This window comes from Dermacentor andersoni, chromosome 2, assembly GCF_023375885.2.
Source record: "Dermacentor andersoni chromosome 2, qqDerAnde1_hic_scaffold, whole genome shotgun sequence".
NCBI classification, from domain to species: domain Eukaryota; kingdom Metazoa; phylum Arthropoda; class Arachnida; order Ixodida; family Ixodidae; genus Dermacentor; species Dermacentor andersoni.
This window is the reverse complement of record NC_092815.1, coordinates 149,969,536-149,996,590: the sequence shown is the minus strand read 5'-3', so window position 1 is coordinate 149,996,590 and position 27,055 is coordinate 149,969,536. Positions and strand designations below refer to the sequence as shown.

At 43.7% G+C, this 27,055-nt stretch overlaps 2 long non-coding RNA genes across 2 annotated transcripts; both read right to left on the bottom strand.

Moving 5' to 3' along the window:
• Positions 1-1,337: 1,337 nt before the first annotated feature.
• On the bottom strand, positions 1,338-3,191 carry LOC140215963 (uncharacterized). Its single transcript, XR_011892579.1, has 2 exons — positions 2,835-3,191; positions 1,338-1,524 (listed from the first exon to the last, which is right to left on the bottom strand). It is a non-coding gene; the product is annotated as an uncharacterized lncRNA (long non-coding RNA).
• An 18,294-nt stretch (positions 3,192-21,485) lies between these two features.
• Positions 21,486-26,562, bottom strand: LOC129387448 (uncharacterized). The gene is made up of 3 exons (XR_008614664.1): positions 26,117-26,562; positions 23,437-23,578; positions 21,486-21,846 (listed from the first exon to the last, which is right to left on the bottom strand). It is a non-coding gene; the product is annotated as an uncharacterized lncRNA (long non-coding RNA).
• Between the last annotated feature and the right edge of the window lie 493 nt (positions 26,563-27,055).

Genomic DNA, 27,055 nt, shown 5'->3' with positions numbered 1-27,055 from the left:
CATCATCATCATCATCGGCCTGGTTACGCCCACTGCAGGGCAAAGGCCTCTCCCATACTTCTCCAACTACCCTGGTCATGTACCAATTGTGGCCATGTTGTCCCTACATACTTCTTAATCTCATCCGCCCACCTAACTCTCTGCCGCCCCCTGCTACGCTTCCTTTCCCTTGGAATCCAGTCCGTAACCCTTAATGACCATCGGTTATCTTCCCTCCTCATTACATGTCCTGTCCATGTCCATTTCTTTTTCTTGATTTCAACTAAGATGTCATTAACTCGCGTTTATTCCCTCACCCAATCTGCTCTTTTCTTATCCCTTAACGTTACACCTATCATTCTTCTTTCCATAGCTCGTTGCGTCGTCCTCAATTTGAGTAGAACCCTTTTCGTAAGCCTCCAGGTTTCTGCCCCGTACGTGAGTACCGCTAAGACGGAGCTGTTATACACTTTTCTCTTGAGGGATAATGGCAACCTGCTGTTCATGATCTAAGAATGCCTGCCAAACGCACCCCAGCCCATTTCTATTCTGATTATTTCACTCTCATTATCCGGATCCGCAGTCACTACCTCTCCTAAGTAGATGTATTCCCTTACCACTTCCAGTGCCTCGCTACTTATCGTAAACTGCTGTTCTTATTTGAGAATATCGGCTGATAAATTACTTCTGCTATAGTGAGGTACACCAAATCTTGTGATGCGATTTTAGACATTCATAATAACATCCATTCAAATTCGGAGAATCCACTCACATAACTCCTGTAATAACCTTACTAATTACATACACATTCCTTGATTCCAGACACTCCAGTTACAGCAATCTCATCGGTACTTTAATATACATACGAATCCAGTCATCTAAACTTGAAAGAGCCACCATGCGTTTTTACTTCAATCTAATTAGCTTATTCCTTATTCGAATACTCACAATCATCATGCATACGTCAGTACGTTTCTCTAAAACACTTTATCAAGTGAGAACGCAACCTGCTCCCCTATTAAACATTTGCCTCATACTGGGCATAACGGAATCCATCATCCATCATCATGGTGGATTATGGTAACGGGCATGCTGGGTGATGGGTGGCATGCTGGATGATGCTGGGTGACGGGTGGCCTGGGCGACGGGTGGTGTTCTGGGCTATTGGTGGGTACAGCAGGTCAAGAGCAAGGTGTGCAATGGATTGAATGAGCAGTAGTTGCACTTGAAAGCTCACGAGAGGCTATATTCCTGCGGTCTTTAGTCTTGCGAAGTGGGCAGTCTGTATCTACATGGGGCCAAGTATGCAGCTAAGTGTTCATAAGCTATATGGAATCAATACGTATACCGCCATAATGTGTTATAAATCTGTTTATTCGGTGTCTGGCTGGACCTCTGGTCTTTTTTGCTGCCTGATTCCCTTGCCTTGCCGGCCAGCATCAGTGAAGAAGCTTCGCAAGTGCTCGGGGAAGGCCGGGAGACGGTGTTCTGCAGAAGGTGCTGCTGGCCCCAATGTATGTGCACGGATGTACTTCTTCAGGCAGTCTAAAGGAAGAGTACAATAAATGTAGAAGTAAGGTATTTTTGTTACAAATTGTACCAATAAGTGAATGAAGGAAATCTGCTGCAATAACTTCAGACAAGATTCAGCGAATAGCTTCAGATATTAAAATGCAGCACTATTTACTTCGCATGAACATGCTACCTGCTTTGCATGCCAAAGTAGCTTTAGTTGCACAGTAAGAACACATACACATACATTACATTGTTTTCCTCAGTAATTTGGGATTCTTGTAAGGTTTGCCAAAGCCGTCTCTCTTTTAAACGAGACGTTGCCTTGTCTGCAACGTGACGTTGCCTTGTCTGCATACATAACTTTAGCATCGCGTGTAGACATAAAGAAGTTATTTAAAACCATTGTCATATGGCTGCTCTGCAACTCTGTTTAGCTGCAAAAGACACCAAACAATATTTTAGGGTTGCACTATTTAAACAACATATATTTTGCTTTCTAATAAGCTAACCTTCAATACATCTTCAATGTAAAGAAGCCTAAAGAAGCATATTAAACATAAAAAGCCGTCTGTTATGCTGGTTTGTTTATAATGAAGATATTTTTGCAGCAAACGAAATTAGCGGCAGACTGTTTGCTGATGCCAGTAGAAGACTTGCCGGCACTTAATCGAGGCTGCACGGAACAAAAAAGGCCAGTTACAGCCACACTATAGAGTCTTCCATTCTAATCCAGGCTGGCAGCAAGTGCTTGCAATTTGCATGATGCCCAGCGCCTTGCTTTTTTTGGCACCGACGAAAGGCATGAAAATTCATAGGAGGATTTCGCAGGACAATTAAGCTCAAATACCTACGTCGTAGGGTACACGTCACTAATGTGCGAGCTTCCTTGTGTATTAATTCTTTCTTCATTTTTATTCTCAAATAACATGAGGTCACTGCAAGTAAGACAAAAGTGCTGAGAGGCAACATCCTGCACAAGTTTCACGACTGTGAAAGCAGCACATTCAACAGATTGGAAAGGCAGCGGTTTAAGCTTCTTTTGAGGCCGAACAATTTGCCAAGTTATCTGAGAACCCAATTAATTTTCTTCGGAAACATTTCTTCAAAACACTGAAATGAATGCTCCAGCATCCAAAGCTATGATCACAGAAATGACGCAATTCAAGTCTACATCACACGATGAGGTGCTTGAAATCTCATTTCCGTGTAAGATAATAAACAGCAGGTACACCGACAGTCATTTTCGGCATTTCCTTTAGCTGTGTGTACACCAACACTACCCTACAGATAACTTTCACATGTACAGCAGTGTTTCATAAATCCGGTGACTGTTTACTTACTCTTCCCAACAGCCACTTTTGCTGGTATTGCCGCCAGCTTGCAGGATACTTTTGAAATTGTCCGGCAGGCTTGACCTGTCAAGCTTCTTTCACAAGCTTCAGCTGGTGTCCACAAATGTCTGGCGACGTCCAATGCGCATTTTGCATCAGATGGGCCCTTCACGATGAAGTGTCACTTACTTAGCGGCATACGCAGCTTGTCACCAATCAGTACCTGCAATAGACCTGAAGTATTTCTTTTACCAGTACTCATAACACTAAAGCACACTTCTATAAAACAATATGGCATAGCTGACAACCTTCAATTTATGATAAAACGCAACAATTTCCGTTCTGCACTTCGAAAATGTTTTGTAAAAATGGTGTTAAACCAATTCTCACCCTAAAATTTGCCTTTCTCTAACGGGTACTAATACATGCAAGTTACTACATTACCAAAATTTGCCCACCTTGTGTGAGCAAGTGGTCATATATTATAGTTCAAACTTTGCAATCAAGAAATCGACGTTGAAAGCGAACAAATTGGCTCCAATAGGTGCAGTGCCGAGCAAAGAATTGTGAAAGAATGAGTTCGATCAGTGTGGCTTCCAAAATTGCAAGCGTTTGAGTTTTGCATACATACGACCGCGTACGACGCCAGTTCTGGCCGGGTCTCCACCGCTCTGTGCGTCCTTATGTTGCAACTTGCGAATTGTGTCAGCGCCGGAAGAAACCTCCTCTGCCACCTGTGGGATGACTTCGTCCAATTGAAGTTCCCTCTGAACCTTTTCTTTCACGTAGGCCTTGACACTGCTTGTCCCTTTTCTAATGACGACTAGACGGAACAAGTGGATCACCATCGCTACTGATTACGCAACATGCTACGCGATAAAAAAGGCGTTGCCGACTAGTTGCGCAATTGAGTTCACTGATTTTCTCTTCTAAGACGTTATTCCCCACCACGGTGCACCTCGACAGTGGTGCACCGTAGTGCAACGCGACTGCTCGCTCTTGTCTCGAGTTGTCGACGACCACTTCCCCTCTGTGCCACTGAGCAAAAGCGGTTCACCGCCCACTCCCCACAAACGGTCTTACAGAACGTCTCAACCGAACACTCACAGAGATGCTGTCGATACAGGTCTCCAACGATCACCGCGACTGGGACGCCATGCCAGCCTACTTGACATTCGCATATATCTCGTCCTGACATGACACCGCAGGCTATTAACCCTTTCATCTTTTGTACGGTCGTGATATCTAAACTATATGCCTGTAGTTGTTTAAGAAGGCTGACTTTTAATGAGGCTCATGCGTGTTTACATTTGCACTCAACCATGCACGTGCACTAACGTCACTTTCCTGACACGTGGCATAACTGTTGATAATACAAAGATGACTTTTATCCCTGAAATTTTCATAGAAAGCACATCTAAGCAGCGTGAAAGAATCCGACCTCACTTGTCCATAAACAGGAGAAAACAGCTCGTCAGCACGAGATGGCGCTGGGTGTACCGAACCAGGCAAAATAGCACTTAGTGATGCAGCGTTTGTTCATGCAGTGGCCTCCACACCAATCAATGGCAAAATTTATTGAAACATATAGTGGCCGTGGCCACTAATTCAGTGCAAAAATCACAGGAATAAAACATAGGCACATAGGCAGGCCAACATATCTGCATGAGTATGCACTGCAAGCCTGTCGTGTAGTTGCAATTTTAACTCGCTTAAAACTATGGCGTTTTACGTGCCAAGAGCATGATTTGATTACGTGGCATGTCATAGAGGGGGACTCTGGAATAATTTAGACCACGAACGGTTCTCTAACGCGCAGCTAAATCTAAGTATACGGGTGTTTTCGCTTTTCACTCCCATCGAAATGCGGGCGCCGTGATCGAGATTCAATCCCTTGGCCTTGTGCTTGGCAGCCCGACATCATATAGCTTTAATTTCCTATATAGCATATCTTAAACAATGCCTTCATCATAAATAAAGCCTAAGTTGCTTTTGTCTTGTATAATGTGCATCATACAGCTTGTTGATCAACAGTTACAGTCATACTACACAAGAAAAGCTGCTGCAAGGTCCAGGCCATCCTTGATTGCAATGAAAATGAGCAAAGCTATTTGATTTAAAATGCTGCGCACGTTACATTTCTATTGTTACCTTATAAAATAAACAAAGCAATAAGAGAAAATATTCAACAGTTGTGTCCAAAGATGAACATCCTTGCTACTACTTTGATGTTGGCATCTATGTGCTGTTTCTTGAAACTACACAGATTTTGAGCCGGGGAGTGCGCATTGAAAAAAGAAGCATTGTCAACAACCTAATTTATGCAATATTTCTTGATTGTTATAGCCTGCAGAACAATTTTGCAACAGCGCACTGTTACAATACTGTCTGTGCCATGGAGAACATTAACCCGCCGTGGTTGCTCAGTGGCTATGGTGTTGGGCTGCTGAGCACGAGGTCACGGGATCGAATCCCGGCCACGGCGGCCGCATTTCGATGGGGGCGAAATGCGAAAACACCCGTCTAATTAGATTTAGGTGCACCTTAAAGAACCCCAGGTGGTCAAAATTTCCGGAGTCCTCCACTACGGCGTGCCTCATAATCAAAGGTGGTTTTGGCACGTAAAACCCCATAATTACAATTACACGGAGAACATTATCCTTCAGTTATATTAGAATCTAGTTGCGCATTTAATGTCAGAAACTTTATTAGTATTATGTTCTCTCTTATTATACTGCATGTATCATTGTCATTTGTAAAAATTACGTCAGAATGAAATTTGTTTGCTGTGAGAATTTTCTGCCTGCTATTTATCTCTTGACAACCATTGAGAAAACTGTGGTGCTTCTCACAATAACGATGGGCTTGCATTTTACCATAGCCAAATTAGTGAAGTAGCGGGTACATGCCTGGCACGCTTTACCATCATCAGGGTTCCCAATATCAAGTGAGCTCGTTATTTATTTTATGTGCTGTACAATTAAACTGGGAGTGAAAGCGGCACTGAAGCAGCTTGACCAGCTCCCACTACCTACAAAGGATGGCAAACCAGTGAGATCTTATTCTCACCGAGCACATCCATAATTCACCCACCATTTACACTGGTATGTGTCCCACCATCCCACCAGTATGTGTCCCACCATCCACTTGGCACACCCACTGTTCACCCAGCACATGCATCATCGACCCACTATTTACACAGGTCACCTAAAATATACCCCAACATCCACCCAGCACACCTATCATTCACTCAGCTACACCCACCATTGAGACAATTCGCCCAGTATGTATCCCACCAATACATCCCACCATCTACCATTGCACCCACCCTCCACCCAGCATAGCCACGATAAATTCACTCAAACCCAGGTTGTTCTACATCATGTCCAGCACATTTTCCAACATATCCAGCATAAAATTCTTGATGGACAATGCTGGGATCTTCAATACTGTTATCGATACATCACACACACAAGCACACACACGAACACAGACCCATTTCTTTAAGTACAATGAGAAGACCCAACACTCGCATTCACTTCAGACCATACTATCCTTTGGTTACATGACCCTCTAGAGAAATTTCGCGTTAATGCAAACATATATTTTCCAGCCAACGGATTTTATTGATTCTTTATTTCCGTCGGGAGTTTTGGATCACGTGCAACACACGGCCAACGCAATGTCAACGCGCGAACAACGCTGACGATACCGGATTTTCAGCGTAAATTGGCATTTATAGCAATTGTTTTTTATACGTCGCCATGCTCTGTATATAGCAGCGCCTTTACTCCAAGGCAAGATTGTGCCTGATTACAACCTGCTGCAGAAGCTCCCGCGCTCTTTACAAATAAGTAGCAAAAACAACAAATAGCTCAAACCAAATAAATTTTGTAATATTCAACCCGACGAAGCACCGCCAACCAACACAGTATTCTCTTCAGAAATAATACACAGTTGAACAGCAAGCAGTTTTCAGGCCACGAAACGAATATGTGTAGGCAAGAAGCCTCAGAAGAAGCCAAAGTAGGTAGAAGGATTGCACGAAATGTGTCTAACCCTGAATCTGTGACGGCTCTTGTGGCAATCACTTCTGATATAAAGAAGCCGTGGGTTTTCCTGGCAAATAGAGGCAAAGCAAACAGCGCAAATCATATGGTAAATTTCATGAAGAAGGTCCTTCATTGAGCCGAATGACACCTTAAAATTCATCAGCAGACGAATGAACAGTATTCCTCTCCGGCTCACAAGGCTAAGTTGGTGCACAATGGCGCACGAAGAACTTCCAATATTTCTCTTTAGAATGGCCCACAGAGGGCTAGTTTATAAATCCTCTTGATTATTCAGTGTAATATATGTTACAAAGCACAGTCCATACTACTCCTCACCTTAATTTGCCTGCTCTGCTTTGTGCATTAGAAAGGTCATGGAGTGATTTACACGAAGACAACATTCGTGCTCCTATCGATGCACTTTCCAAGCGACTCAAGCTTTGCATTCGAGCGAAAATTAGATTTCATTTTGTTTACATAGTTCATTACAAAATAAGCTAACTTATGTTAAGCACATCGCAACAATAGATTTATTAAAGCGCAAAGCATTTTGCCCCATCCGGCATTGCATTCTTTTTGTGCGACATATTACTACATATCCTTGTTAGCTGCTCGACGATGTGTAATACAACATAAGCAGCGCCAGTAGCAGCCTGTAGAGCAATATTGTTTTCAATTCAGAGTGGCGGCTCCTTCAAGTAATGCGGTGACGCAGCGGTAAAGTTCAAGATCGACGGCGGCGTCGAGAACGGTTTCCTTAGCGGAGCACTGCCGAGCTTTCACGGCGTAGCTATTCATGAGGCCGGTTGGCACGAGCGAATGTATTTACCGACGATGCTGCTACGCAAGCTTCTGCGACAGCTGCGCAAGACGATGGCCCAAACCTTTGTTCAGTGTTCCCTTAAACCACAGACGCATAGTATCATTTCAGTTGTGAAAATTTTACACATCTCTACCTACGTCTCCTGATACGCTCGATCGGAAATGCAGAACACAAATGAGGGCACGCAAGGAAAGTTCAAGAGCAGACTACCCCCTTATATATTGAAACCTATGGCGTCACAACGAGATACCGTGCGGTGAAGATTCATTGTGCAAGCACAATATTAATGCGCAGCATCTCTCCACCGGCGCCACATGCACACACAAACAATCAAACTTATTAAAAAGGCACGTTTTCATCCGGAAATAAGATTTCCGCAAAACACAGTGATATAATCGTGGAACAAACGCCACTACTGCCTCCTATGCTAATTTAATAGGTTTCCAACTGAAGCATGGTATGGTTTAGCGACATATTAAGCACGGAAATGTCCTTCCTCGAGAATAAATGTGCGAGGATAGCTGGACTGGGGGGGGGGGGGGGGGGAGCATTCATGTGCTATGCAATTGTGCACATCTCCGCAATCAGTTTTCACGTCCTCCTAACGCTGTAGCTCCATATGTGTTTTTATCAATTATTTTGCTTTCTTCTCTAGTGCATTTAGAACATTCTTTCGGTGAGGTGTTATGTGGCGTCCTATTTCTGCTTTGCTCAATTGGGAAACATTCGATAAATTAAATCAAGTGGGCTCTCAAAAAGCTCTTCATCCTAATAGGCGAGTTTAATGCCATCTTGAATAACTCACGGAATAATGACGAACTGCTGACCTAATAACATAACGACGTGCTGAACGGCTTTATGTCTGCACACCGATTTACCCTTTTCGCGCGTTCAACTAGCTTTAGCTAAGGATACCTTCGTTCTGCTCAATTGAACTTACTTTCCATAGGCAAATTTTTGATGGCTCGACCGCAGTTTCAACTTGAACGAGTATGTGTCTTAATATTCTTTTTTTCTGTTCCCCTTTTGAGCACGTTTTGATTTCCGTAGTGAGCATTCGGAATTTACTATAAAAGAAGTACATTAAAGTGCCGTGAATTTCTTCCACCTAAAAACTTATGGATGCTGCTATATCACCTTGAGAATAATATATTAACTCCGAAAATGTCTTTCGGCATCTATAGATAAGTACACAATAGATGAATGCGGGGCGCAAACGGTCTCAAAAAGCTTATATTTCTGAAGAACAGTCCGTTATAGTCAATTATGCCGGCAATTCAAGCTATATTTAGGGTCGTTCGTAAAATAATATCGTGGAATATTATCCTGTTATGTCACTTATAAAAATGGTAGCCTCCAGGGGGTTATCTTGTTCATATACGCAAGATGAAACCCCGTAGCACAGCATGCACAGCATATTAGAAGAGTAATTAAGCAGTCAAATTCAAAGCTAAAAGCGCAGTCAGAATAGTTGGCAGTGGTGACAGTGTTGAGTGGAGGTGGCAACGGTGGGGAGAGCACAAAACTGATTCCACAAAGTTTTGCATCAGTTGATTAGTGATCTAGGCCCTAATTAGGTCTTCCTTGTTCTTGGGGACGAAATTTTCAAAAGTATTATACGGAGCAGTTATAAGAATTATAAGAGGTATAATGGTTAGACTTCAATTATAACTATGCATTTTCGCAATTTTTTTATATTTAAGCATACGCAACCTCAGCCCATATATACAGGGTTTGAAGGAAAATAATCTTGAAGTTTGGAGATGAATTCCATGCAGTTCATTCCTTGACTTCGCTTATCCGTAGCTCAGATCTCCTGGCTCGACGCGCGCTATCGTCCCACGTTTTTTACTTGAAAAAGCTTTCTTTTTAGGCTGTGTATGCCAAAACCAGAATGTCAATATGGGAAACGCTGGAGTGAAGGATATCGCCGTAGTGACAGAACTGTTTGGAACAATCATGGATATTTACCAGGAATTTATGTCTATGTACACAACAGCCTATGCATTGCGGCCCCGCAGAATATGAATGCGGCAGCCATGATTTCTCACGTGACCTGAAACTCTGCAGCATAATGTCACAGTGAGTAAGCTACCCAATGCGTCATAAATTAATTTTTTTGTCCTCGTTCCTCTTTTTTCCATTGCTGTGCTCTTCTGTGGTTCCCTGTAGCAGCAATGAAGAAAAACGTCTTTATTCTTTCGCGAAACTCTCTTCAAAGACGTCGTTTCTTTCTACTGACTAAAGGTATGTAAGTGCGTGCGTCATTGCCTGATAACAGACACACATGGGGTGACACTCGTGAGACAGAAAAGACGAAGTGCTAACTTTCCCGGCGGACACAGCACACAGACCGGCGTTCATTCCAAACGTGCCAAGTGGGAGAGGTGTCTTTTACTTCCCTTTCACTCCTTTCACACTGCCTAGCCACAACAATGAAGTGCTTCATCTTTCTTTTCTGGAAATATATTAACTACACTAACGCTGGTTTTACTTTATTGCAGCTGCTCTAGAGTAAGTGCAGTCGTGCTGATTCAACGCTACTGCAAAAGGTTGAGGCAGTATCGGCCCTGCATTGCAAAAGAAATACTCACTGAAACCTTGTTTAAGAAAAAAAACAATTCAAGGGCTGTCCAAAATTTATGTACTGCAGTGGAAACCTACGTTCATTGAAGGCCTCAAAAGGTCTACGCTGCGCACTCTGTGCAGGTCAAAAGCCTAAAGGTCACCCTGAGTTGCTTTAAGCTTTGACGTATATGAAATGCTTTTCAGGTTTTTGTGACACGTAGACAACATACATGCTGTCGACTCCAGGAATGAGCATTGCCACATATGCAGGCATAAGTACAATCCTTTAAAATTAGACATTCCTAGATTTGCGATACGTGAAACGAGCTTTTAGCGACTTTTGTGTTAAGAGCAAGCGCTACGTTGCCTAAACCTCACAGATACGTCAACACACATTTCATACGCAGAAAAGATTATAGCTGTTAGCCAAACCGGCTAAATGTAACACGATTTATGAACAAGGTGAGGTAATTAAATACTTTCGGAAATATTGGAATCCGATCAAGTTCTAGTAATCCATATGTATTGCATAATGAACGCCCAATATAACCTCACCAACATATCCGGCCTTGGTATATTCAAAATTTTTGTAGGCAACAAAGAAGTAACTTAGCTCTGACGCTGGTTCCCACACAGAAAAGCATAATTAGATCCGTGTAGTAGTAGCCAGCAACTCGCAAAACGTTTTCAGCGAACAACGTTTGCACAGCATAGTGTTCAGTTTCCAGTCCTACTCTTTTGCATGAAAAAATGTTTCAAGAAATCAAGTAAGACTGTATTTCATAAAAGATACAAGGAGACTCGTTAGTAAATCCCTTCCTCCCAATTAAAATACACTATGACATATATGCCACAAATCTAAATACATTTCATGATTATATGAGAACACAACTTAGTTAATACAGTGAATATAATAAACGCAGCCTATTGGATGTAAACTCCTCCCCTATGCACACCCACACTTTCCAGAGTGAATGATTATGTTGGAAATAACATATGCACGAATCGTTATCTCGCATATATAAAGAACAAACACCTACATAAGTCACCTCAGGTGATACACCACGGAGATGGCACTAACTATTATTGCGAATATAAATACCGGCAAATCTATGTCAGAAACGACGAAACAACCTTAAAGAAAATCTGCAAATTGATTTAACTTAAGGTGGCTTATCCATCCCGAAGCATCGGCGTAACGCCGAACACGCTTTCGTTCCTAGCGCAACATTTAGGGAGCGTTTTTCGAATATGCAATCCGTAATATTTAGTGGCGTAGCCAGCAATTCCGTTCGGGGGGGGAGGGGGGGGGGGGGGAGGGGTTCACGTTGCAGCTCGGCCTCCTCCTCAAGAGGAAGCTTTAGCTCGGGCTCCTATCTAAACACATCTAAAAGGAGAATACGTTTTTCTCGGCAGCCACTGCACCAAATTTGACGAGATTTGTTGCATTGAAAACAAAAACTTAAACTCTAGTGACTGTTGGTTTCGAATTGTTGAGTTAGATTGTCGATGTTTTAGTAAAATTTAGCGAAAATTGAAAGTTTTCAAAAATCCAAACTGTCAAGTTTAGAACTCTGTAACTCAACAAAAAAAAAAAGATACTACAATTCTGTGAATTGCAATTAATAGTACATCTAAAGCGGACAAAATTCATATGTTACACATGAATATCAAGAAAGTTAGTAGTATGGAAATACATCTTTTGCAGAACCCTTGTAACCAACGTAACAGTTTCACGTAAAATGTAAAATGACACACCGAATTTGACCGCTTCGAATGATCTAATGGGCGCCGTTTATAAAACCGCGATATCTGTTGTTGATGCAGAGCTATGGATTTGTAAACTTCGTGCTTCTATTTTTTTTTCAGACGGTCGACTATTTGAATATCGTTTCGAAAAAATTCAGGCCCTAAATCGACATTACGTTTCCAACAGTCACTAGAATTTACCTTCCTCTCTCAAATGCAACAAATTTCATTAAAATCGATCCAGGGGTTACTCAGGAAAACATATTTGCGTTTTAGATGTATTTGAATAGGCCGCGTCGCAGTTGGGCCCGAGCTAAAGCTTCCTCTAAGAGGAAGCTTTAGCTCGGGCGCTCCTATTTAAATACATGTAGAAGGAGAATTCGTTTTTCTAGGTAACCACTGCGCCAAATTTGACGAAGTTTGTTGCATATAAAAGAACAACCTAAATTCTAGTGACTGTTGGTTTCGGATTTTTCGTTTAGGTTGTCAATTCTTTATTCAAAATTGGCCACAATCACAAATTAGCAGAAAACGAAAGTATCAATTTTAAAACTCCAACTCAACAACGAAAATTGATGTCACAATTCTCTGAATTCCATGTCATAGTACATCTATAGCGGACAAAATTCATATGTACCACATGAATGGCAAAAATATTTAGTATCACGAAAATACGGCCTTTGCAGAACCCTTGTACACAACGTAACCAGTTCACGTAAGATACAAATTGACATACCAAATTTGCCCGCTTCTACTCTTATAATAGATTTCGTTTACAGAACCACCATATCTGTTCTTGATGCAGAGCTCTTAGTTTGTAAACGTCGTGCTTCTATTTCTTTATAACTTTCAAATTTTTCAAAACATTTTAAACACTATGGAGGCCCTAAATCGAAATTTTCCTCTAACAGATAACAGAATTTAACTTTTTCTCTCAAATGCAACAAATTGCATTAAAAGGGACCCAGGGATTCTCTCAAAAAGCATTTCTGCATTTTACATGTATTTGAATTGGCCGCATTGGAGTTGGGCCTGAGATAAAGCTTCCTCTTAAACAATTTCTCGAGGGATCAAATACATGAATAAGAACTAGAATTGTCATTGTCAGAGATGCTGCAAACAAATTATTAGACGCTACGCACTGTCAAAACAAGTAAAATATGTATTTTTTCATGAAAGAATATACTCGTATGTCCCAAAAATTCTACCTGATATAATTGATATGAATGCTGCCATGTTTTTTGTCTATTTAATAGGTAAAGAAAAGATCACACGAACTTTAGAACTATATATCAGTTTGAAACTAGCAAAGCAGTGCGTGCAGCCGATATGAAAAATGTAAAGGCCGTGAAATAAATTAGTTGAGGAGAAATATTTTAATGAAAATTTGTCATTCAAGAACCATGTTTACATTTTTGTACATATGCAACGACCACGAAAAAACCTCAATGACGCTGTCCTTTGTTCCAATCTATTACGCAGGAGCATCTGTCACCGATCGTGTATTCTGAGTAATTGCACCGAAATTATAGTTGTAACAGAGAGCACAGATAAAAAGCAAGAAGATTGCAAAATATACGAGGCCGAGACAAATGAAAGTGAGCCAATTCGAGTGTATGACAAACGGGACGCTTTATTTAAATATAGTCTCCATGACCATTTAAACATTTGTCCCATTGACTAACGAGTCGCGTGATTCCCGTCTCATCAAACTCCTTTGGTTGCTGTTTCGAAAAGTCTCTAATTGCCTTTTTTACGTCATCGTCCGACATGAATCTGGTTGCCTTGAGCTGTTTCTTCAATTGCCTCAATATGTGGAAGTCGCAAGGCGATAGGTCTGAGCTGTATGGCGGACGCTGCAGCGTTTCCCACTTGAACTTTGCCAGTTTTGTGTTATCGTCATCGTCCGACATGAATCTGGTTGCCTTGAGCTGTTTCTTCAATTGCCTCAAAATGTGGAAGTCGCAAGGCGACAGGTCTGAGCTGTATGGCGGACGCTGCAGCGTTTCCCACTTGAACTTTGCCAGTTTTGTGTTAACCATATCAGCGACGTGGGGACGCGCATTGTCGTGCAACTAGAGGACCCCGTTTGCCAATTTTCCACTTTGTTTGTTCTTGATTGCGACAGGCAGCCGATTCGGCGTTTCAAAATATCGGAAACAATTCAAAGACTCTCAAGATTTAGCAAATTCTATCAGTAATGGCCCTTGACAATTGAAAAGGAAGGCAACAGCACCTTTCCGGCAGAAATGATGGCCTTTGCTTTCTTTGGGGGCGGTGAATTCAAATGTTTCCACTGTAAGCTTTGCTGTCGCGTTTCAAGCTCGTAGTAGGGCACCATGGTCCGTCCACGATCACAATTTCAGACAAGAAGCCGTCACCCTCATTGTGATACCGGATCCAATGAGTCTAGGCAGCGCCGAACTTTTCTGTCTTCTGGCGGTGGTTGAAAATCTTGGGCATGTATTGCGCACACAAGAGTCGATAACCGAGATGTTCATGAATTATGGTGTGAACCGAACTTCGCACACTCGGTCAGTTCATCAATGCTTATCCCTCGTTCTTGTCTCACCAGCTCATCAACCTTTGCAGTTTTGTTAGGGGTGATTGCACGATGGCTATGGCCCGGTCTTGGATCATCTTTGCAAGTTTCACGTCCTTCTGCGAACCGTTTGCTCCAACCCATCACAGTAGCTTTTTTTAAACACCTTCAACTGTCAAAAACCTCACGGCACTACGATGCTCAACTTCTGGAGCGTCCATTACGTCACGCAACCATGTTCAACCAAGTGTATGAGAGCATTAGAAAACATTTATCCTCACCCCTGTATGTCACTTTTGCAAACGAGAGGTGCCTGTGTGCTACTCGCATGCCTCGCAGATAATGAACCGAACCATTATTGCGTGGGGTGGGTAGGCTCGCTTTCATTTGACTCGCCCTCGTACATTTAAAATGCGAAGATACAATCGAATATGAAAAAAAGGGTCAATGGAAACAATGTTCACTGCACGTATGCACAAAATCTGCCAACAACATATTTAAATATACGTATACGTCTCCAAAAACATCTACGTATATATGAAAAAGTCAGTGTATATAATGCGTCAAACAAGGCAAATAAACATGTTGCGCATTCACAGATTCACATAATTCTAGATCCTGCCCCCATTCCATCTACTCCCCCCGATGTATCGCGAGCGACAGAAGATGGCAAGCTTGCTCCTCGCTTTTCTCCTTTGCGCACACAAGACTGAGCCAGCATGGTCGTTTCACCCATTCCACCCCCACCCCCCCTCTAAGCTTTCACTCGCACAGACAGCTTGCGGCCTACAGTCACGACGTTATCGCCCTTGGACTTTATACGAAACATGAGGGCGAAGGCGGTGGCCGGAATGCGGTGGCATGAATGCGCCTTGAGTGTCCATATAAGTGCTATCGCAATAATATAATAAGAGTATCCGGCATCTGAAGCTTCCTGTGGCCCATTACGTTCCGCAAAAGAAGAAGTAACAAAATCGAACTTTCACCATGCGACAATTATCTGCGCCGCGACAATGCATTTTTTTCCCCTTGTGGGACGGGGGCACCAAAATGAAAAAAAAAAAACGCAAAATAAAGTACGTTGGCCACAATTGGATGCCTACTTTGGGCTCCTAATGTGGCTACCTTAGGAATATTGAAGAAATCGTCAGAGACTTGGTCCACCAATAACCACACGCATAGTGCTCGACATCATTCACCGGCGAGGCAAGACTTTCAGTAGAGATTACGCTCAAAGGAACGCGGTGCAATCGGTCGAGTCCCCACAGCGATGGCGGCGAGCGACCGTTGTTTCTTTTTCTCGTCTTCCAGCCAGAAAGCGTCCAAAACTCTGCCAGGCGAAAATCCATTCGGCCAGAGGAAACCGAACGCGCACCGAAGCGCACCGCGTGGTGATTGGGGCAACACTAAAAAAACGCATGCACTCTGGCTGGCTCTGACAGCCCGCAGGTAGCGAGAACAAAAATATCGGGGAGGCTCAATGTGTCTTCGTGAGTAAAAGTGATAGTAGAAAAAATAAATAAGAACGTAGTTACCTTAGCTGGCTTTAGTATCCTAACATGAATGCTTTCGCGTAGGTGAAAAAAATATTGATTTTTTTTTCACACGATGGCAGAAATCAACCACAACAACGCTTCGTCTCATCGGACCTCGCTGCGTGCTTTGTCAACTTGTCTGATAGTGTATTGATTTGGCTTGTCTCCTTCTTTGTTCCGATGTAAGACTTTAGAAAAGTCTACGCAGCTTTGGCATCAAATGCTTATAGCAACATTAAACCCACAAAGTTCCTCAATTTAGAATCTAAAGCACACCTTTGGAAATGTCAATGCACCTTTCACATCAAAATTTTGAGAACTTTATACCCATAAAGTTACGGAATTTATGCGCTCGGTTGATTCCGCGGCCTCCGCGAGATGCCGCGGCGCGCCCGTTCGCCATGAAAACGCCCTTGAAAGTTTCTGCTCGGATGGTGCTCCTTGCGTCATGTGGCTCCCGGTGCAGGGGCGTTGCCGCAAAATCCAGCCAGAGTTCGCAATGTTCGCGGTGAAATGTCTTTTCGAGCGGGAAAAAGACATTCTAGAAAAAAATCCAGTATGATTTCCGGCGCCGTGTGTTGCATTGGTTGCTGGTGCATGGACAGCACGAAAAAATTTCGGGGGGGAGGGGGGGGGCTGAAGCCCCATAAGCACCCCCCCCCTCCCCTGCCTACGCCCCTGGTAATATTGACGAAGGACGTTAGTCGCACAAATCAAAAAATGGCACAAGAACACGCGTGTAGTAAACACCAATGAGGTTAAGGTGGAGTAGGTATTATGCTTAAGAGAATTTCATAATGTACCTAGCACAAATGTGTGGTATATTTCAATGCAGGTTTTTTACGACAATTGTGTCCCTTTTAGATGGATTATTTGGTGCAGTTTATAAAATTATGGTAACGTCAGTCGGATGAAAAAAGTCGAGTTTTGCGGCTATGGTGCCAAAACTTGGGAGACCCGTAAGCTTAGCCTTTAAGACTAAAACATGATCGCGTTAAAGAGTGCATGACTGACGTATGAACATGCGTCAATAAAGCTGCGCCGCCCTTTGCAGTCAAGCTATGTGGCCACGGAGCGGGCTCTACTTTGTTCAAGCACGAATGACGTGGTCAGCGCACCTGGCTCCCTCCGCGAGAAGCGGATAACTTTCGCTGCTCCAGCTGCGCGAGGCCTAATGGCAGCACGTGGTGGACAGTTCGACGGCCTCTCCGCGACTTTGCACTTTCCATCAGCTCCGTTCAACGAAGGTGTTGACGCTCTCATTAACACCGCATCGCCGCTAGCACAAAAGCTATACAAGTTTGATTCAATACCAATTCGTCAAGACGAAATGAACGTCTGGAAGACGCAGCAAAAGATCCGTGCAGTCCGTTTAGAAGGCGATAAATGGTCTATATCATTGCTAACGTCCGGCGGATGTGCCTATTCCAAAAAGTTCTAGAATCCTCCTTAAATCACGTTAGAAAATACTCTCCTGAAAGAGGATCTTGTAAGACCATCAGAAGCTTTTAAATAACCAGAGAGAATCCTTCTGCAATGCCGAGTTTGATAGCCGTTTTCTTTTTTGTTTGCTTCCCTCGCCCACACTCCCCTCCCGTCTTTCTTTCCTCACCCTTTTACCTGCGGCCTTTGGCCAGCCTTCAGCCTGCAGTAGGGTGCTTGGATGTCCTCCTCGCCCGCTGCCCCGTACTACATACGGAGCGGCGGGCGAGGACGAGATCGAGGCATTCTAGCCCGCAGGCTTGCGCAGTACACGAAACACATAAAGCAACAAGTCTTTTTTATTATATTGTTACGTGTAGAAAGACACAGACAAAAGAGGCTATTTACAGACTATTTACACTAGAATGGAGCCAGAGCGCCAGGCCGACATTCACTCGCACCAAGGGCACAGACCCACTTCGTCGTCGTTCTCACGGCGGCTCGTCTCTCGGGTATTTACCAGTCATATCGTAATACTACCCCCCGGCGGCAAAAGCGCCGTCACGGTGCAGTTAAATATCCAAGGCACGTGGAGAGTTGTAGGGCTTGAGTCGGGCGACATGGACAATGTCACTGGTTGTCACAGCAGAGGACGTAGGGGGCGTGGCGAGAACGATTTCGTAGGTGACATCTGTCACTTGGCGAAGCACGCGATATGGGCCGGTATAACAGGAAAGCAGTTTCTCACAAAGGCCAACTTTACGCGATGGTGACCAAAGTAACACGAGGGTGCCGGGGACAAAAGTGACATCACGGTGACGGAGGTCGTAGCGCTGCTTTTGTTTGTCTTGAGAGATTTGTAGACGAGCGCGCGCAAGTTGGCGAGCATGGTCAGCATGGGCGATAGCATCACGGGCATAAGCGCTAGTTGATGCTGTGTTGGACGGAAGCACAGTGTCCAGTGGTAGCGTCGGTTCACGGCCATACAAGAGGTAAAAAGGAGAAAAGCCAGCAGTGTCGAGACGGGAAGAGTTATATGCAAAGGTGATGTAAGGTAGAGCCTGGTGCCAGTCACGGTGGTCGTCTGAAACGTATTTGGATAGCATGTCTGTAAGGGTGCGGTTCAAACGCTCAGTGAGGCCGTTCGTTTGAGGGTGGTAGGAGGTGGTAAACTTATGCTGGATTGCGCAGGCACGCATGATGTCGTCAATGACTTTGGCTAAGAACGTACGGCCACGCTCTGTTAGCAATTGACGCGGAGCACCATGAATCAAAATGATATCATGCAGGAGGAAGTCCGCAACATCAGTTGCGCAACTGGTCGGAAGAGCGCGTGTTACGGCATAGCGGGTCGCGTAGTCCGCCGCGACTGCAACCCACTTGTTTCCTGATGTAGATTCCGGAAATGGGCCGAGAAGGTCTAAGCCGACACGATGGAAGGGCTCGCCAGGGATGTCGAGCGGCTGCAGGTAACCAGCGGGGAGCTGGGAAGGCTTCTTGCGTCGTTGGCAAAGTTCACAGGCGGTGACGTAACGTCGCACGGAACGGGCAAGGCCCGGCCAGAAAAAACGGCGACGTACACGGTCATAGGTTCGAGATACGCCGAGGTGTCCTGCCGTTGGTGCGTCGTGAAGCTCTTCTAAAACGGTTGAGCGGAGGTGTTTAGGCACGACAAGTAGGAACTCAGAGCCGTCCGGATGAAGGTTACGACGGTACAGAGTACCATCGCGGAGGACGAAGAGGCGTAGTGTGGCGTCGGCCGGAGTGTGTTCAAAACGGTCGATGAGTGCTCTGATGTAGGCGTCACGACGTTGCTCGTCGGCGAAATGAAGCAGCTGCGACACAGAGAATATGCAAGCAGCACTGGTAATATTGGAGGAGTCAGGGTCGTCAACAGGGTAACGCGACAAGCTGTCAGCGTCTTGGTGCAGGCGGCCAGACTTGTACACCACGGAATATGAAAATTCTTGTAGCCTCAAAGCCCATCGACCAAGCCGGCCTGTAGGATCTCTTAGCGATGAGAGCCAGCAGAGAGCATGATGGTCAGTGACTACGGAAAAAGGGCGACCGTAAAGGTGAGGACGGAACTTCGCTACCGCCCAGACTACAGCAAGGCATTCTCGTTCCGTAATGGAGTAGTTGCGCTCCGGTGGTGTGAGGAGGCGGCTCGCATAAGCAATAACGCGATCCTGGCCACGCTAACGCTGGGCTAAGACGACACCTACGCCATGACCGCTGGCATCTGTACGCAATTCTGTAGGGGCATCAGGGTTGAAGTGGGCGAGGATGGGTGGTGAGGAGAGAAGAGTAACGAGACGAGAGAAGGCGGCGGCTTCAGCAGTACGTGTAGAAAGACACAGATGTTACGTGTAGAAAGACACAGACAAAAGAGGCTATTTACAGACTAGTTACACTAGAATGGAGCCAGATCGCCAGGCCGACATTCACTCGCGCCAAGGGCACAGACCCACTTCGTCGTCGTTCTCACGGCGGCTCGTCTCTCGGGTATTTACCGATCATATCGTAAGAATATATAGGACCAGTAGGTAAGAAGGGTAGTGATACAGGTTTATTGGTACATCTTTTACGTGAAGCTTAGAGACTACTAAGATTATTCACAAATCCACGTGATTTGATGGATATTGCGTGCTGGCTGAACGTACAGACAATCGGCATAAGAAGCTGTTTCTCATGAGGCACTTGCAAACCATTTTTCCACTATGGATAAGAATATCAAAGCAATCTCCTCACCAATGAATTAAAAAGCAAAAAATAGTTCAAAATTTACTTAGTATGAGCGCTTCAAGAAATAAATTAAGATGGGCATATATATATTCTCTAGACAAAAACTACTACATACGGATTGTAAGAATAACTTGAGATTTTGAACACAAGAATAATGTTGCATAGAACAGTTTGAAATGAGGTACCAATATGTGTAGGAAAAGCCTGATAAACTGAATATGGGCAAAAAAACAACCGTATGCAGGCAATAAAATTAAAGGGCTCCAATAAGACAATAACATATGAACAAGTTACACAATAGAGAAATGACTCAAGCACTGCGCGTCTGGTGCAGAAGACATCGCAACTTCTCTTCCCTTTGTTGGGGAAACAAAAGTGTAAGCCTATACTACGTTTGAACTGCAACTACAAGGAAAGGATTAGGAATAGGACAGAACTAGAGACAGGACGAAGTGAAGATGACAAGCAGACCTCATATCTTCCACGGTACCGTTCAATTCCATTATAAACATGCACCTAGCCCAGGTCACCACACTGCTGAAACAAAAGCTGCAATAATCGAAGTAAACCTTATTTACAAGTAAAAGCTCAAGAAATTTCATGTTCTACGACAAAAAATCTAGACGTGATGAGTCTTACTTCCATCATCCCAGTCTAAAAATGCCAAAGGAGGTTAACAGTCTTTATTGTTTCTAGATGCACCCTCATAAAAAAGACAAAGACAAATGCTCATGCCTTCACCACTTCCTAAAGGTATGCAGTCTCGCAAATGGTCCACGCCGTTCACTGCACTCAACACGCGACAGGTTTATGAGGTCAATGGTGCTCATCAGTCTCATATTTTTTTATGTTGAAGCAGACTTTGCTGATAACAGTACATTGGTAGTTTGGTTAGCCACTTGAGGCATGGGACGCAGAAGTTGCTCTCCTCACTTGAGTTCTTTTGCACTGTAGTCTTCCATGAATGCAGATGCCCACTTGAACCACACACCCACACACACACACACACACACACACACACACACACACACACACACACATCCATTATTATATTATATAACATTATATTATATAATTATATTATATTATATTATATTATATTACATTATATTATATAACATATAACATATAACATATATATTATATAATTATATTATATTATATTATATTATATAACATATTTTTGCCAATTTTTAATAAAAAGTTCACAATCTAAAGGAAAAATTCAAAACCCACAGTCACTAGAATTTGCGTTTTTCTTTCAAATGCAACAAACCTCGCCAAATTTGGTGCAGCGTCAGCCGAGAAAACGAATTCTCCTTTCACGTGTATTTATATAGGAGCACACGAGCTTAAGCTTCCTCTTCCTCTTAACTTCTTCAGCAGGCTTGAATTCTTCCAATGTTCTCGATGCGCTTTCTCAGGTCTGACGCATATGACTCTCCACGATGCTAAACAGATTCCACCCTCCGTCCACTTCAAAATTCAACTTGGCTTTTTCGTGCACTGAGAGCACAAAAATCCTTGTGGGCTCCTTGTGTATGGAAACAGGTTGCTGGGTTAGTTCCTTCAGCAGGTCTTCTTACTGTAAAAACAGTGGGCATGTGGAAAGCACGTGTGAAGTCAAGCACACTTGTCTTATTGAACGTTTTCGTTTTTCAATATGACTTGGCAATAAACACTTCAAGGATATATTGGTCCCAATGCACAATTATTAAGCATTTCACTTTCGTAACATGTTTCGAACATTGACGGGTCGCAAGTGAAATTCGCTTTTCTGTTTTCCTTAAAGACATACTATAAACGTAACTGAAGCTATTGCACATAAAAATCACCAACCAATGTAAGGTCGCCTATTTTGCAAGTTTTGAGGAGGCTGTTGTCTTGTCTGATTGGTGATAGGTAGATGACAGCTGCCTCCTTAAAATTTTCAAAGAAGGTACCACTAATCATTCAAAGGAGGAGCAGGCGAAATAGACTGGAAGACAGGGAGGTTAGCCATTTCTGAGACCGGTTGGCTACCCTGTTCTGGGGAAAAGTGCTAAGAGGAATATAAAAAAATAAAAAGGAGATATTACAAAAATATACAAGGAAGAAAGATCAAAAATAGAAAGGAGTAGGGAAATGAGAAAACGCCAGCGCTTAAAGTCTGTAAGGCCTGTCTTCTGTAAGATGTGCAACAATTTTTTAAAATCCGTCTGTGTGGAGGACGGTCTCGGCCAGTGTCTCATGACCTTTTCCTCTGACAATGGCGTTCGTAATTCATTCAACAAAGTAATACGGAATGCATCTGAGGTAATGTTATACCAGGAATTAGGTAATTGAGGCACTTGAAAGGGAGGGGGGGCGCAACTGCAATGACGTAGTATGGTTACCCCAGCCCAATGTTATTTGCTGAGCTAAATTGAAAGCTCCATTCACTACAGAGATGACATAGCTAATTCAGAAATGGTAAAGGTTTGAGAATATACCTGAACACCAGTCCATATATGAAATATTCAACACTTGGCAATGTCAACAAAGGCTTTGCATATGTCAGATTGAACAAATATTTTGCGATTCCTTAAAAAATTACAGCAGAGGAGTGAAACCTTGAGGAATTGCAACCATTTGCTGCAAAGCTGTTTCAAGCACTTACAGTAACATGAAAATGTTACATGCCTTCGGGTTACCTGTTTGAAAGCCTGCTCGCAATACCATTTTGAAGCCCTTGTAAAGCAATTGCATTATCTTGGTTCTATAAATTCTTGTAGCACTGAACAGGCTTTTATGGAACTTTAGAGAACTACAATCGTGCAACAACCTTTTCTAAATATTCGTTACTGGAGATGAAGGTGCAGTATTTATTTAAACAAACAAACTGCAAGAGGTAAATGAACCACATAATGCAGTCTGACATATTGATATTCCATAACCTAACAAGAAAACTATTTTGTACTGCAGATAATTTTCCGTATGCACTGTTACTGAAGTTACTAGGCTCCATGAAAAAAAACAGTATTTAATGCCGTAACTTATTAACATGGTAAGTAATACAGACCCAGTGCTTATATTGTTTTTTTAAATGCCTACTTGATCCAATACTCTGATTTCACATTGTGAAATTCATTATTTATGTTACATGTGTACAGGCTAGGAATTTCATACAACGGCATCAATATGAACTAGCAGTTACCTGGAGTTTTGGCATTGTAGAGTTTCATTTTCACGGTCATTTGAGTGGCGGCCTTTCTCTCTTACTATTTGCGCGTTTGTAGAGGACACATAGCGTATGTCTTCACTCTTTCATGTCGTCTCCCTTGCCTGCAGGTATGTGCCTGTAGAGTAGGTTACAAAGAAACACTTCATTGTTATACTGATAATCTTGGGATGTATGTTTCTTTTTTCAATAGAATATTGTCGCTACGCATTCTAGCACAATAAAACACTAGTGCAGCCCCACTTATACTTGCTGAATTACAAAAATAAAGTGTTCGAAGTAAGCAAAATAAATGATGCTGTAAATACCTGCACACCTGCTTACGTTACCAAAGATAATAACAACTACACGTCGCAAAACATGGTAACAGTGCACTATATATAGGGCGGGTACGCCTTTCTGCTATAATGTAATTATAGAGTGTTCCACTGCCATTACTGACCGTACATGTCACCTTCCTTGGGCTCATTTCACTTCTGCATATTTGTTGAAACGATGTTATTTGCTATTAGCGAGTTAGCAAATGTAAATGTTCTTCAATTGATTATAGAGTGTGTGTTGGAAGTAACGGGGCAATTAGGTTTCAACTTGTGGCTGTGAATCCGGAAATTTTAAGATATATGATGAAATCAGGATGTTCAAGAACATCTTTATATATGACATCTACTCGTGACGGAACTGCTTCAACTTCGTTACTGTCCACAAAACGGAATACGGTGAAGCCTAAAACAGAATAAAAATGCAATGAAAGTTGCGGATGGAACATCGACTACACCCTAAATTTAAGCAGTGTATTTTGCAGTAATGTCATCTAGGCTTGAACACGACGGAGGTGTACCATCCCTAACCATATATGGCATGGAGAAGACATTAAAAAGCTTGGATTTCTGTTCTTGATCTGCACATGAACACTATTCACAAGTCATTTTCCGTTCAACTGATATTGAATTGCAGTTCCTATTGCTGAGCTCGAGTACTGCAACCCCTCGCCCTGCGTCATATCACCGGGCATCAAGCCTCGAGATGCATGCACAGCATTGCTAGAATTCAGTGGACATTAATAATCGTTTCATTCACTATGTTGCTGCTTACGATGTTTTGCGAAGGCATCCCTGCATATTGAAAAGGTGCTCACATTAGAGTGATGGAGTGCTTGGGAGTATCGAAAGCCCCTGATGTAAGCAAAAATCACTTCACTAGGATTACTAATATTACTATTATAAAGTAGGCCTAATCCATTTGTTGTTGTTAGAAGAGAACCACTGCAGGTCGTATATGATGTCAGATCATCCGTTTATGTTACTCTACTAATATTATTAGTAATTGCAGTAAAACAGTTTCGTCAATTACTAACACACGGTACTCATTCATGTCTTTTTTCTTTCGATATCGATACAGCAACACGAATCTTTCAATATAAGTATTTAGGGGTTATTTGTGCAAAAATTCGCTCTCAGTTCAACCACAGTAAACGTGTAAACAAGAAAATACTTTTAAACCTAGATGACTTGCGCCGCACTTTGAACTAATGCCCCACGTGATACTAAGCAATTCTTGCGTTACAAATAAGCACCGTTCTTGAACACACATCTTTGGTTTGGTACTTTTACAAACAATGTGAAATAAGTTTACTTAAATCAAGCCAATAAAATCCATTCGTTGCATCGGCCATAATTACAGTCGCAGTCATTGAACCTCAGACTACTCTTGCTACGTTATCACAATTAATCGCTAAGGTTTGTGCACTTGAAAGCCGTCTCAGACTACCAATTGCCAAAGACCAGTCTACTTCTAATCTCTATGCTTTGAAAATACTGTTTTTCGTTCACAATAACACATTCAAGTACCTTTTTCTAACGCGAAATAGGATCCCGGAATTTCTTATCATGCATCAATTCTTCTTTGCCAATAAATTAGTTTTAGCAGCCGTAAAAGAGTACTCGAATACGTTGGCTGCTTTACTTGTATTTTCTTCTTTTATTGTTGATGTCAACTTGCCTGTATACTAATTTATGGTACCCACTCGTGCTACAGCTGTGGAATATGGCTGCAATGTATGCTAATAAATACACCAACTACATAATTTGCATGCGCGTCATTTCCGGTTCTTTCAGCGAGCGTGTTCACTATTCCTAGGTACCTGCCTGCTCGCGCTGCTATAGCGAGCTGTACCGTTGCTGCATTGTGGATTCGATGGTACTTGTTCTGTTTCGATCATGCCGACCTGCGCAATTGTTGGTTGCCGCGCTGAGAGTAACACTGCGAAAAAGCCAAACTACACAGAACCAGGTCTGCACCATTTACCCAAAATAGTAAAGCACAAACGCATACTCCTGTCGGAAAAATGTCGGTGCCTGTTGCGAACACGAAAAAAGGGATAAACCAAAATCACTTCCAGAACATGCATGGCCCCTTTCCAGATTGGGAAATATATTCATGGTAGGGGGAGAAACGCAAGTGTGATGACCCCACTTATGGGGGCAAAGGTACGTGTACTCACTGGTTCGGTTGGTTCTCTTAGGAGGTGCCTCCGAGAACCCAATTGAGGACAAAGCCGTTGGTTTGAACACACACACACAAATACTTTTAATCAAACTAAAAAAAGGCTTAAGATAAACAGAAGAAAATAGAAAGCATGCCTAAAATAAACACTCACGAAGACATTGCGGCAACGAACACACATAGGGCTTGCATGTGGTTAACGAGTGCGCGAGTCCGGGCTTGCCACGAGGGCGGGGACGCGTCACAGCGGCGACGCGGCGACAAGCTGGCGAAAGGAGTGCTGCCGGTCTCACCATAGGTCGCGGTGTAAGCTGACCGACCGGGCGACCGGAGTGCGCCCGCTCTGGCTAGGCGAGGAAAAGTGGGCGGCTTGGTGGCAGGAGTGGACGGCGGCGGCGTTCTGGCCGGGCAGAGAGCTCGGGCCCGTAGCCCGACTGCTCCTGTCTCCACCACGGGCACGGAAGCTCGAACGCCGGCCTCGAGCAGCAGGCGGCACGGCAGACGGGGGTGGCGTTCTGGCCGGGCAGCTGGCGTAGAACTCGGGCCCGAAGCCCGACTGTTCTCGTCCTGCCCACTGGCGCAGAAGCTCACCGGCGTTGAGGAGCTCGGGTAGACGGGCGACGCACAGGAACAGGTTGGCAGGAGGCCCCGGGCGGGTGAAGTCCTGGTGGGCTCGGGTCCGGAACCCGACGGCCCGTCTTCAACGCCCGCTCCGGTGGTTGACCTCCTCCTGCCGTCGCTTCCTGGGACTCTCCTGGCGTCTCCCCGGCGTCTCCCTGCGTGTCCTCTTGCGTGTCCCCTCGTTCTGCCAGCGCACCACGCTTTTTCTTCTGGTCTGGCCGATTTGGCATTTTCGGATTGGCTGCCCGACGCTCCGTGGTCTTTCTTGATTGGTGAGGCTTTTCTTTTAGTTGTCTTTCATGCGCCGCGCGTTCTCGTGCCGGACGCTCTTCGTCGTCGTTGTTTTCCTTCTTCCACCTCGGCGCGCGTGCACTCAGCGTCGTCTGCTCTTGACCGTCGCGATCACCGCACCATGTCGCGCACCACACATCACAGCAAGGGACAGCAAAACATTCAGTAGCGTTTTATTGAC